Genomic DNA, 13,917 nt, shown 5'->3' on the forward strand with positions numbered 1-13,917 from the left:
AAGATATGGAATGTTAAAAGTTTACTTTGGGAGACCCAGGGGGTCATTTATATATGTACAGCATGTACAGAAAAGTCTATACACTAGTTTTATTATTTAGTATCGTCACATTTTTAGATAACTATATTTCATGAAATAACAGGAACAACATAAGGCATATGAATACACACTGAACAAATGTGAGGGCAGAAAAGAAATCTTGTGGCACTCTTTTTACTCTTTTTCAAACTAAAAGAATCCCAAACGATTTTAAAACAGCAGAAACCCCTCCTTGGTTTCCAGCAGTTACACCAAAAAAATATTTGAATACAGTCATTTAGTTGATTAACTCTTCCCTTGTCCCAACATATTTATACACACAAACACACATGAAAAGTTAATACACCAGATGCGCATCTAATATTACAAGAGCATAGCCAAAGCTTAATAAAAAAAAGAATACTATAAAACATACTTATATAAGTACCACACAAATAAAACTCAGCTCAAACTGTTAAGCTGCCAATACACACAAGTTCGTATCAAGAATAAAGCTGGAGACAGCAAGGTTTTTGTGGAGGTTTTTTTCCCCACATCAGCAATACTGACAGTTAAACTCCTCATTCTCTAAACTTAAAAAATTTATGATACTGTTTTGCTACAGGAAAAAAAAACCGTGTGATGTATCTGGCTAAGAGAAGCAGAGAGCTCTTCTGTATATTTCTAAGCAGCATCAGTGGAAAAAAATAGAAAATAATTTTATTTCTTCTGGAATCATGTATATAATATTATTACATTGGATATCCTGTCTGACAGATGAATAAACCATCCAAAAATATTCTGACCCAAGGAAGAAAACAAAAACAAAATTTTTGAGTGGCACAAAACACAATTTCATTCAAACACAATGTTTTAAATAGAAAAAATTCCAACAATCTTTCTGCACAATCACACGAAATAAATGTGAATACACACATTTAGATTTTCAATCAGGTACAATAGCTAAGGAATGTTGAACAGATGTCAAAACGTCATCATTAACATTGCACACAAATACAAAAGTATCTGGGGGGCTGGCTGCTCCTTCTCCTTTCTGCTCCTACTTTTTAGGTACAGTTCAGCAGAAGCTTCAAATGTCACACACTAGAAGATTAACTAGTTGTGTATTGCTAAGTACCTTCTGTACACCTACAAGATAACATTTCTTGAAAAGTGTATCTTTAAAAATGTTAGTTTTATGTAACAATTAATTAGTCTTTTATAAACTACAAATGATGTGAATTTTTATTTAAAAGCATAGCTCTCAAATACTAGTAAAATGCATTAATTACTTTTAATTTGATTTTTATGTCTAATGCTGAATTTCATTCCGCCATAGATTAGTTTACTTTTAAAAATAATTATTTAGCATATGAAAGATATTGATAAACTGAATATAGAACAGGAATAGCAGCCCATTAGGTGGTGCTGCAAGTGTCCCCTGTCCACCAACAAAAAGCAAGGTCTTAGTCCCTCCTGAACTGACGCATAGAATATTTGTCACGTTTCTTCCATCTCCATTCTCTTTGTTGCAAAACGAAACCAGGGCTTTAGGATGATGCTCTTCCAATTGCCACCATTTCATTAGATAGTCTGAAAAGTTTTGCTAGGACCAACATTAAAAGCTTTCTTTCAGCTCCTTGCATAAACTGAAGTTTAATTCATTGGTAGAAAAATCCAAAATTTATTGCCTGTTTCCTAAGTTTTCTCCTTAGAGAACAGAACAGGAAAGTAAAGTGATATATATGCAAATGAGTAATTTTCAGAGAAATCTGGATAACCAAATAATCTCTGATGCCATTTTGACTGCTTCTGGAAAAAATAAAACCAACAACAAAAAGTCATTATTTCTCCAACTTCCTGGATAATTTCACAGGCAGAAAGTGGTAGGTGAAACTGTAGCTTTGTCAGCCATGCCCCAATATTTTCATACTCATTTCAAATGGAGTTAAGAAGACCTTTTTTAATGCAGTAAACAAAGAAAGCACAGAAGTCAAAGAATGCATTAAAGAATTTCAGTTTCAATACATTTTCAGATATTGAATGCCAGGGCCAACTACAGCTTTTAGGTGGTTCAAATAGCAAAACTTCCATGTTTTGAAAATGCACGGAAAACCAAAGATTAAAAAGATAGTGAAACAAAACCCTAATATCCATCCAGGATAGAACTGTGAGTTCTGACTGACTCATCTTCCAACAGTTTTATGTGAAAATTACTACTGTTCACACTTGCAATTGAAAAGCCTACCAAGATGCTGGACTTATGTCATGTAAAAGTAATATAGCCTGCCACTCCTTCCCCTGCTTTTACATGTTTTTTACGCTAAAACCCACAAACTTAAATGTAGCACACGTCTCAGTAGATTTCAAGCCCAGCCGAATCTCACTTGGCAAAAAAAATCCTCAAATGTCATAGCTATTGATTAACACAGTACTTGCATTTTATTTACTTTATGCAGTAAAGAGAGACCTTAAGTATAGGGCAAATCTCAGCTGATGAGCAAATAGAACTTTAATTGCAGAAAATTAACTTTGGACAGTGGGAAACCAAGACAAATGAAAACAACCTTTACTCAGCACCCTGAGTGGCACAGGGCAGGTGGGGAACAGCAGGTGTGGTCAGCATGTTAGAGTTTCTCCCTGCTGCAGCCAACTCTCCACTGTCTGGTGAAGCAAATGCACACAGCAAGAAAGGACAGGATGTACAATATTCGATTTCTTCGAGCTCCCAACATACTGCCCAAGGCATATATCAATGGGAAAAATGCATTCCTATCAGACCCAGAAAATGTACATGTTACTCAGTACGTTTGTTGCATCCATCAGTGCCAAATTAATGTCATATTTGCAGTATAAAAATTTAAGGTTATCTTCACTATTCTGTGAAAAAAAAGAAATTGTCTTTACAAGTCCAACATTTACTTGTTTTGACATAATCTGGTAATAGGTTTTGTGCTATTTGTCAAGTGTCCCAAAACTGTGGATCAATTGCTGAGTAAAGGGGCAAAATCTTTCATTTGTCTATCAGTGTCCCCCTCTGAAGGTTTTTCTCCACATTTTTAACAATCCTTATCTTATTTAGTATCTTGATTACAACAATTCTATCAGAACTTGACCTGAGCTGAAATACAATAAAAAGTCTCCAGCTCTTACTAATACAAATAATAAAGCAAGTTCAAATACCTTTTCAAACTGTGTAAACAGTGTAAAACTTCGCAAGCTGTTTTTATTCAAACGCACTACCACTATCCATCCATAAGAACCTTCATTACTGAAGGCTGAGGAAACTTAAACTTGATGATCTCAAAAGTCTTTCCCAACTTAATTGATTCTACAATACACACAAAATGGAACTGCTCACAAAATACATAAAATTTATCAATTCTAAACATTCTAATTTTTAAGTGTATTTTTTAGTAAAAGTACAAATGTTCTTCCTAAATTCATGGTGGTGTTTTAAAGTCAGATATTCAGTCACTGCTATTGGCAGTGAAACTTATGAACCAGACAGGAGTCCCTCCAAGATCTCTCTGTGCAATGCTGGCCATCAGGTTCAAGTGACCACTTCTACATGCCAACTACTCTCTGTTCTTCTGGTTACACATGCCAGCCAGCTGTAGACTCTTGGAACTTACACTGCCACAAAGTTCCCTGGTTCAGCTCGTGCCACTACTTTCAGAAATGTCAGTGCAGTCTCAACTACTGCATACTTGATCTTTGACCATCAGAAGAATTTAGTAGAACCAGTAAACCAATTGTAAAATGCAGAAATTACGTGTTCCCTCCTCCTTTCTCTTCCTTTGCCCAGGAAGGTCTTGCCCACTTTGTGGTTGACTAATCTGTGGCTTAAAAGATCAAAAACACCTGAATTTAAGAAACACCTGTGACAAAGGAAAGCACACCCCAACATATGAGAAGACTGACAGACTGTATTCTATGAAAAAATAAAAAAACAGCAGAAAAGACCACTTCATACCAGTCATCTGGAGTTTTTCAATACTGATGATAGTACCCAGTATTAACATAGCCCATGTACACTATTCAGAATAAAGGACACTGTCTTGAGGGAAGCACCAGCTCAGAGAACAACTGGCTGATTCTTCTACCAACTTACCTAGCACAATGGAATCTCAGTTTTCTCTCAAAGTCCTAAAAAGCCATTTACAGTAATTTCACGACCATAAGGCGCACCGGATTATAAGGCGCACCCCCTGGGAGCCGGTAAAATTCGCAACTTTGTAGATCAGATAAGGTGCACCGGACTATAAGGCGCACTTTATTTTTGCAGCGAGGCTCTGCCCCCAGCTCCCCCTGTGCGGTTGCTGGCCGAGGCCCCGCCTCAACCCGGCAGCCATGGGCCCCCGGGCCCGCCCCTGCCGTGAGCCACCGGGCCCCCCTTCACCCGGCAGCCGTGGGAGGGGGGGTACCGTGGGCCCCCTGGCCCACCTTCACCTGGCACCGGTGGGCCCCCGGGACTGCCTGGACCCAGGAGCGGGGGTGCCACGGGCCCCCAGGCCCGCCTTCACCCAGCAGCCATGGGCCCCCTGGCCTGCCTTCACCCGGCAGGGGCGGTGCCGTGGGCCCCTGGGCCCGCCCCCATCCAGCTACCGTGGCACAGCCGGCTCCTCCCACGGCTCACAGCTCACACTTCCGGTTTGGCAAATTTCGCAACTTTGTCCATCAGTTAAGGCGCACCAGACTATAAGGCACACTTCCAGGTTCAAGGGAAAATTTTAGTCAAAAGGGTGCGCCTTATAGTCGTGAAATTACTGTAATCTTCTTATTCTAGCCAGAAAATCAAACAGAGTAAAATATATTTCTACATCATTCATGAGTTGCAGCTTTGTTTAAAAATTTCACTTGACTATTGAAAAAAACTCAGCTAAACTTGACACACCAAGTCAAACCAAATTTTTTCTTTATGTCATATGCTGCATGCATTATTTCATTATTTTCATTATACAACCTTAATTGTCGCTGCTTGGGTCCCATAGTATCAGAAAAATAATGAAAAAGACAAAATGTAGAATATTAAACGCATATTACCTCTGTATTTCAATGTATTAGATACACACATTAAGTCCAGTCCCCTAAGCATTTGAGATTTTGTAAAAGAGATTTTCTTACACTTACTCTTATAACACAAATTCCTTGTCAGACTATTCTTATTTCCACATTTCCTTGCTGCTACTGTTAAATAAAATAGTTTCAATAGAACCACTGCTCTATTATTTTACTGTCCTTATTTGAAATTTTTCATATTTTTATCTTTAAGCATTTGGAAATCTTTCAATATTACAACTTTATTGATTCATGGCCATTATTTTAGATCCATCTGACCCAGGGTCATTGCTTTCCTTCTGGACCAGCTCTCCAGGCCAGCTTTCCAAGGTCCCTTGATACTCACTCCAAAGCTTTTATAAAAGGTAATCATACCTTTTTATTGCAGTTTCTACTGTGTGATGACAAATACACCTTTTGATAAACACAGTCTTTGACTATTGCTTGATGAAAGAGGCTTAACTGTAACTCTGAGATTAGCTCAGCTGGTTAGAGCCAGGTGCTAATAACATCAAGGTTTGTGAGTTCAACCCCTGTACAGGCCACTCACTTAAGAGTTGGACTTAATCCTTGTGGGTCCTTTCCAACTCGGAATATTCTGATTTTGCAATTATCTGTGTAACCACAAATTAATTTCTCTCTCTGATCAGCAAATAGAACTTCAAGCCATATTTCAGCTATCATTTCACTGCAAATTTGTGAAATGAAAATAAATATCTTCACTTAATGTCTTTCACCAATTACATACGCTTGATGGCTCATTATGATTCTGTGATCAGCAAATACAAAATCTTTTTTTCCTCCTGTTACTGCCAACTAATTCACAAGTCTATAAGGCAAATCTATAAATGTATAAAACTAGTAAGTCACAAATAGAAGCAACTTACCTTTAGTCAGGCTACATTTGTTATGACCTTAGCTCCAGCTCCTATAAAGCACCTAAACTAGGTTTTTCATGACTACATGTCACAGGCACCAACCTTTCCAGCAGTAAAGGGTTTTACTTCCTTTGAAAATACTTCATCATCTAAAACATGCCTTCCCTCCACATTAATATGAACAATAGTCACACTGAAAACCAAGCAAAATTTACTGGGACTCTTTCACTCTGCCAGTTAAATTTGTGAGAGTTGGACTTTAGAGCAACCATAGAAGTTACAACACAGGTACATCTTCCACTGAAAGCCAGACAGCTTCACATGGAGAATGAAGTCTTTAAGAGGTGGGAAAGCACAGAACAACAGACAAAAATATAATACAATGACTACAGGTAACACAATTCCTACACTTCGATATTTCCAATTTATTATTCATGGTTACACTTGACCATAGTATTATAAAAATACCTTTTTGCATCTCAGTTTTCTAGCTCTACCTAGTTTTATGTGTTAGTCTTTGGAGCTACTTACTTATTTTAAGACATAAGGTAAGTAACACGATATGGTTGTGAAAATTTTTTCACCTAAGTAATGTGCCCACAAGCTCATTACAACATCATGTATGCTTTCACAAGTTTTCCTTAAAATAAAAAAGGGTAAATTTTTAAGAAGTTTACTGAAATTAAACATATGTTGCTGTTTTCACAGATTCATTGCTTCAATAGCACATTGTAAATGTACTCCATTGTACACTCTTATTTTGGCAGCAATTATCCTGAAGTATAGTTTAGTTGTAGCTTGTTTCAGTCAAGTTAGTTATGTAAAAACACTGAAATGGTCTCAATGTTTCAAAACACAGAATTCATCCCAAACCCTTTAGAATCTTGCAATGAGAAGGCACAGAACAGTTTAAGCACACACAAAAATTTTCAAATTTACTAAGGTACAATGACCCAAATTTCACAAAACTAAATGAAGATAAATAGACACCAATGTTGATATAGTTCTTATGATGACTTGTTCTGAAACAACTTATAAACATTTACTACCCTACACAGAGTGTCCCGTGAATTGTATTTGCAATGAGGTGTTCTCTCTCTCTGAAGATACAAGACAAATCTTTTCCAGTTTAAGATAGCTGAACTATCTTTAACAACACTTCATCGAAAACTACTTCCACAAGGCAAATCCAAGTTCTGTTTACAAATGCTTAAAACAGAAAAGTAACAAACATGAAACACAAAGTTCTGAAGCTAAATGTACCATTTCTGTTGCATAGCCTACTTTTCTAATAAAAAACAGATGGCAGCCAAACCAACTTCATCTAGCTGCAGATAACTTTATCACAAGGTGTCACAGGAAAATATTGCTCTTATGCATGATATGCACATACATGATATGTAATAGTAACCTTCAGAGAATTTAAAATTTTGAACAGGTATGACCAGACAAAGAATGTCATATATGAGCCAGATAAAAGCACAGAGAACAGCAAAAGCCAGCAAGAATCCCAGTATCTTCATTAATGCCACAGAATGACAGAAATAGAGGTCTCATGGAGATACCAATAATCCAAGTGGTTTTGTTTCATGCCATTCAAAAAAAAAGAAATGTGTAGAATATATGTAAGAGTATGTATTTATGGAAACTTATCAGAAGGAACTTCATTAAATTCAGCTAGGATGAATGCCAAGCCTAGCTCCAGCCTCTGGGACAGATCCATACCTGGCACTATGGACTTCACACTACAGAGATAAATGGGTGGTGAGAAGATCTGCTAAAATGGTCTTGGTGGTCCTTGAGGGCAGTAGTATACAACACAGAACCATAATTGTCTATGATGTTTAACTAAGTTATTTATCAGTTGTCCTGATCTCTAAATTCTAATCCAATTCCATAATTTAGCTTTATTCTATTTATGCTTTAAGTTTTGAATTCTCATCTTGTTCTGTCATTGACTTGCAATGTAAATTTTGCCAAGATATTTCTGTATTCTCAACTAGAATTCAGTTTGGGAATTATACATGTATATACTGAATACTGAAAATCTGAGATACTCAGAACTATATTTTAAAAATTTGACATAAATCACAATTTAAAGCCTACTTTTCAATTGCAACATCTACAAAACAAAGAACTGCAGTTGCATGGTAACATGCAAAAATACTTGAAAAATATTTCACAGAAGCATAAATACTCTAAATGCTTTTTTCCTGTTACCATGTTGCATGGCTAAAATTACTGTGTAAATAAATACATTTTTTACGACGTTGCAGTATCAAGAACTTAGATACATAGGTATAGAATAGCTTTACATCTACAAATCCATCAAGTGTTTAGGTTCTACAGCCTTCCAAAGAGGAGGGAAAGGAAAGGGAAGAGAAACTACAGAATACAGAGATGGTCTGGAAATTCGAGTTTAAAGTACATGAACTTCACCTGAACAGTTCCATGTTCACTAAAGAAAAGTATTGCACAACTACATCTTTAAAATCATAAATCCAAAATTAATAATACCTCAAGATTTATACTCAGCAACTACAAACTAAGAAGTGCAGAGAGACATGTTCTTGTTTCTTTCCTTTATGCAGCATTCTGGAAGTTTCTGAGGTACAAAAAGGCTACTACTCCCAGCACAGGTAACTCAATTCATAAAATTTTAAAATCAAATTAGCATTTCTGGTCCAAGTGCTACAAGGTACCATTGAAATTAAACTCAATACATGTGACAGTAAATTTAAAATCTGTTTCCAAGACACATAGGATTAATGACACACTGAAAATAGCCTTGATTTTTAAACTAACTTAAATTGAAAAACTATTTCATTTATTGCAACAGGCAACTATAGTAGTAATTTCACGATTAGAAGCTGCAGCATTTTGACTAAAATTTTGCTCCCAAACCGGAAGTGGTGCAGCTTACACTCAGGAGTGGCTTATATACGAACAAATTTTGGAAATTTCCCAACCCGGAAGTCCGAGCCAGCAGCAGTCCTGAGACAAGGCGCAGCCCGCCCAGCCCCGGGCAGCAGGGCAGTGGCGGCGCAGCAGCAGCGCTGCCCAGTCCCAAGGGTTGCGGTGGCAGCACCGGCTAGGCACGCCTCTCTCCCTCTTCCCAGTGGCAGCGGCCGGGCACGCCACTCCCCTGCTTCCTGGTGGCAACCCCAAGCAGGGTCGAGCCAGTAAACCCCATGATGCCGTGATTCTGTTACTAATTGACAACTTTGTGAAAGTTGCACGCGGATCCTCGCTGCAAACAAAAATGCGGCTAATAATCCGGTGCGGTTTATATATGGACAAAGAACGAAATGTTGCCAACACCCAGACCTGCGGCTTATAATCAGGTGCGGCTTGTAATCGTGAAATTACTGTAATACTATGAAGAAAAGAGACTAATATTGGCACGTCAGACATCATCAGTGGCACAGCTATTTAATATTCAGAAAATCCATAATTGCACACAAGGCACACTCTGTAATCCTTAAGAAAATAAACATAATACTTCCATCCTTAGATGCCTAAAACAATGCAGATGTTACAGCAACCATGACTGTGTCATAGAAGACAACAATATGTGCCAACCCACCATTTTATAAGTTAATGGTCTCTTCCTGATAATTTCTCCCTTCACTCAGGAGCTTCCACGCTGTATCTTAGAAGACTGAACCAACCTGTAAAACTAACTAGATCTTGGAACTAGTCCTCTCTCTCATGTGGTTTTGGCTTCCCTTCCAAGGAAGGGCTAGAAAGCCGTAAAGGCCAATTGTGTAGTTCAGTAACATAAGATAAATTACTTAAATCATGGAGTGATTTGGTTTGGGAAGGACCTTAAAGAACACCTCTTTCCAAGCCCCCTATCATGGGAAGCACTTGGGCATCTTGCACTAGATCAGGTTTCTCAAAGATCATGCAGGTTGCCCTTGAAGATGCCAGGTATGGGGCGTCCACACTTCCCTGGGCAATCTGTTTCAGCACCCCACCACCTTCTGAGTAAAGAATGTAGTCCTGATTTCTAATCTAAACCCTTATACAGTTTTTACGGCTTATCCTATCACTCTAAGACCTTGCAAAAACTCCCTCTCCAGCTCTTTTTACGGCCTACAATCAGATCAGAAGAGACTTTCTCAATTACAGAATGTTAAAAGGGAAGACAAATGAGTCTGTTTCTCTGGCCATGAAGATGACCCTCAATCAGCTCTGGGCAATATATGCTAAATAAAGCAAGATACAGTATTCCATCCTAGCTGTCTAAACACTGAGACTTAGATCTGATTTCATACTGATTTAGATCAATGATAGTGTTTTGATAGTAAGGATGAAGTTATTTTACATAATTAGGATTCTGAATTTATGCTATGTAGCAAAATCCATTGCGTGTAACCTTATTTTACAAAATTAATTTATTTAAAAATAATAAATAATGCATGGAGCTGTAGCACCTAAGGAGAAGACAACTAGAAAGCAATGTCTATGCAAAAATAAAAAATTAACCATCTAACTCATTCCTCTTCACTTGCATTAAAAAAATCACTATTATTGTCTCAGAAATAATTAAAATTCTATTAGAAGAACACAGAATACTTCTATACTCACAGTTCTAAATTATCATCTACAGACAGGAACTTCTTTTTTTGTAAAGAAAGTTCTTTCAGTGGTCTCCTAGTATCTTGATTTTTGGGTTTCATATTTTGATCTGTCCTTACGAGGGCTACAGAATTAGTTTTTCATTTTTCTCAGTTCTCATTTTCATGTAGGCATATGTTCCAAGAAGCTGGAAGTAATAAAAGGGCCATGTCTTCAGTTTGGTTCATTAAAAACACAATGATCAGAGCTGACTGTGGTCCAAGCAGTTTCCACATGAACAAAAAAAAAATAACCATCATTACAAAAGGAAGCATTAACCAACTACCAAGGCTGCTAAACCTAAGGAAGAAATAAAAAAAATCAACTGCTTGTATACCATAGACAAAGATATTTTTTGTCCCCTGTGCAATCCTGTATTAAATATACATTTTATGTGGTTGCATGACTTCAACTCCATTGTTGGTGCATGCACCAATTGACAAATGAATAAAAATGCTTCCTGTCTGTTGCCTGAAGTGTTCTGAAAAGCCTTACTTTATTTTGCTTCAAGAAGTATGCTCGGGAAATATGTTCAACCAACCACAGATGACAAGTATAGGCCAATAAAATAAACTACAATCAAAATGAAAAGCAAAATACATTTATATTTGAACCAGCCTGACACAGCTCTTTATTTGCAGAATTCAAAGAAGAACTGACATAAAAATCCATTTTTAAAACAGTCACCTAGCCCGTAAATTGTGTCTATCATGTTGTCCTAAGTAAGTCATGATGTTAACAATCATTTGGTTTTGTTCATCAAGTACAGTAATTTCACGAATACAAGCCGCACCAATTTGACCAAAATTTTGGTGGAAACCCGGAAGTGTGGCTAATATTCTGGGGCGGCTAATCTATTAACAAAATTCTAAAAGCTGCCAACACGGAAGTGAGAGCCCGCGGCAGCCCCAAGCCAAGCTGGAGCCCGGCCGGCCCCGGCTGAGGTGGGAAAGCCTGGCAGAGGCGGGGCCAGCAGTGTTGGGGGCGGGCGGCTGAGCCTGAGCCAGCAGGGCGGGGCAGGGAGGGCGGCAGAGCCTGAGCCAGCATGGCGGGGGAGCCCGGGAGAACTGGGGCTAGCAGTGCAGGGGAGCATGGCAGAAGCAGGAAGGCCGGCGGGTGGGGCTGCCTGGCAGCGGGGGAAGCCCAGCAGAATCGGGGCCAGCAGCGGGGGGGAGCCCGGCGGTGCGGGGGCCTGCAGTGCCGGCCAGGGCGAGGAAACGCGGCGGCGGTGCAGACGGGAGGGGGCGGCCGGCAAGCCCGGCGGCGGGGCTAGGGAACGCGCCGCGGCCGGCGAGCCCGCCAGCGGGGCTAGGGAACGCGGCACACCGCGGCCGGCGAGCCCAGCGGTGGGGCTAGGGAACGCGGCGCGCCGCGGCCGGCGAGCCCGCCGGCGGGGCTAGGGAACGCGGCGCGCCGCGGCCGGCGAGCCCGCTGGCGGGGCTAGGGAACGCGGCAGCGGGGCGGTGCTGACGGGAGAGGGGGGCCAGCGAGCCCGGCGGCGGCGGCAGTACCACCCGGCCAGCCCCGCCGAGCCATGGCGCTGAGCTGGGCCACCCGGGCCCGTCGGCAACCATGAGCGGGCCGAGCCTGCCTGGCCCCGCCCCGAGCCAGTAAAGCCCGCTATGCCGCGATCCTGTTACTAATTGGCCAATTTGTGAAAGCTGCGCGCGAACGAAAGTGCGGCTAATATTCGGGGTGCGGCTTATCTATTGACAAAGACAGCAACATTGTCGAGGCACCGGGGGTGCGGCTTATAATCCGTGCGGCTTGTATTCGTGAAACTACTGTACATGTTATATAAAATGGAACACAACCACTGACTTACTGTTTAAAAAAATAAAACTCACAAACCCAGCCATAACTCCTCTCCAGAATAAATACAAGAGCTTCTATAAAGTGAGCCAGGATTTTAAAAACTTTATTCCATAAAACTTAAGAATTCTTCACAATGAGCTGGTTTAGTGATATTTCAGATCACTTATTTCACAACAACATTTGAATAGTTATTAATGGTGTCCAAGAAAGACTGTTTGCTCAGCTAAACATGACTAGTTACACAAAAAGCAACACCTATGGAAACATATCACCTAAGGGAAAAATCCTTGCAATTAAAGACTCAGTGCCCATAAAGATGTTCCTTTAGAACATTTTGATGTAATATGAGTAACTTCAGTAATTCTTGTGGTAAGACTAAAAACCACTCTTTTGGAGTATGAATCAAAGTGCTATACCTTTAACTAATGAAACAGCATTAGATCCATTTCTTTAGAGCAAGCCTGGATTTTATCCCATCAGAATTTGAAATGGTATTTTATGGAGGAAAAACATAATAATACACAAAGGATGAGCACTAATTATTCTACACCTAGTCCCATGCAGGAGGTTAAACAGGAAATACCAACAACCATAATCTGCATTAGATAAAATACCTAGACTAGTACCAAGAATACCAATACAAGGGATCCAAGTTTAAATTGATTCATCCATGTAAAACACTTGAATAGTGCATACCAATGAGTTACCATTGTTCAAATCCATATGCTTTCATGGTAGCCACAGAACAATATGGCACAGTTCCAAAACCCGCCCATGATTGTCCGTAGAGAAATTTAATCTCTGCTAATCCTTTCTGAAATATCCACCCACGACTCCATTATCTTGGGTTTTTTTCTGACAGAGAGGCAGAACTGGTCCTATTATTCCTATTATTAAACAATATTTAATTCAAGGCAACACCCCATGAAACGCCGTTTCGTTCAAATCTGCAATTTGCCAAAATTACTAGCTGTGGAAAACATAATTCAAGAAAGGAAAATAAAATAAATTTATAGATACAGAACTACGATTCAACAAATAAAGCTAGTCCTTCTATATAATAAAGTTATGCTTAGGGCTTTTATATCCCTATCTAGAATTACATTAACCCAAACCAGACAGCTTTAAGAGAAATAAACAAGACTCCCACAACATAGTTTTAAAAAGTCGAAAATATATAGAATTTATATTCTTCTGTGACTCCTAACTGATTTTTTTTCTTTTTTTCTAAACTATGCAGTTTTTTGCTTATAACTTCTAAACTTAGTCCCTACTTTCCCTTTATGAGAGAAAAAAAAAATCAATATATCTCTTCTTGCACAAAGAAACTAAAGCTCTGGTACCCTTAGGAAAGAAGATACAGTATCTAACTATATTTCAATAATTATTATTCAAACTAAAACAAGAAATATAAACTTGGATTGTAGAGAGTTAGGGACATGCGTACGGAAGATCTCGTGCTGTACGGTTAGTTAGGACAAACCCCCTCTCTGTAACCAGACCCCTGCCCTGTACCTGGATG

The 13,917-nt window shown here is 39.3% G+C and overlaps 1 protein-coding gene across 2 annotated transcripts in view; it reads right to left on the bottom strand.

The window, feature by feature from the left end:
• ADAMTS19 (ADAM metallopeptidase with thrombospondin type 1 motif 19) overlaps positions 1 to 13,917 on the bottom strand; it is a 166,597-nt gene that overhangs the window by 134,663 nt on the left and 18,017 nt on the right. The gene's annotated exons all lie outside the window — the stretch shown is intronic.

Source organism: Catharus ustulatus, chromosome Z (assembly GCF_009819885.2).
Source record: "Catharus ustulatus isolate bCatUst1 chromosome Z, bCatUst1.pri.v2, whole genome shotgun sequence".
NCBI lineage: Eukaryota > Metazoa > Chordata > Aves > Passeriformes > Turdidae > Catharus > Catharus ustulatus.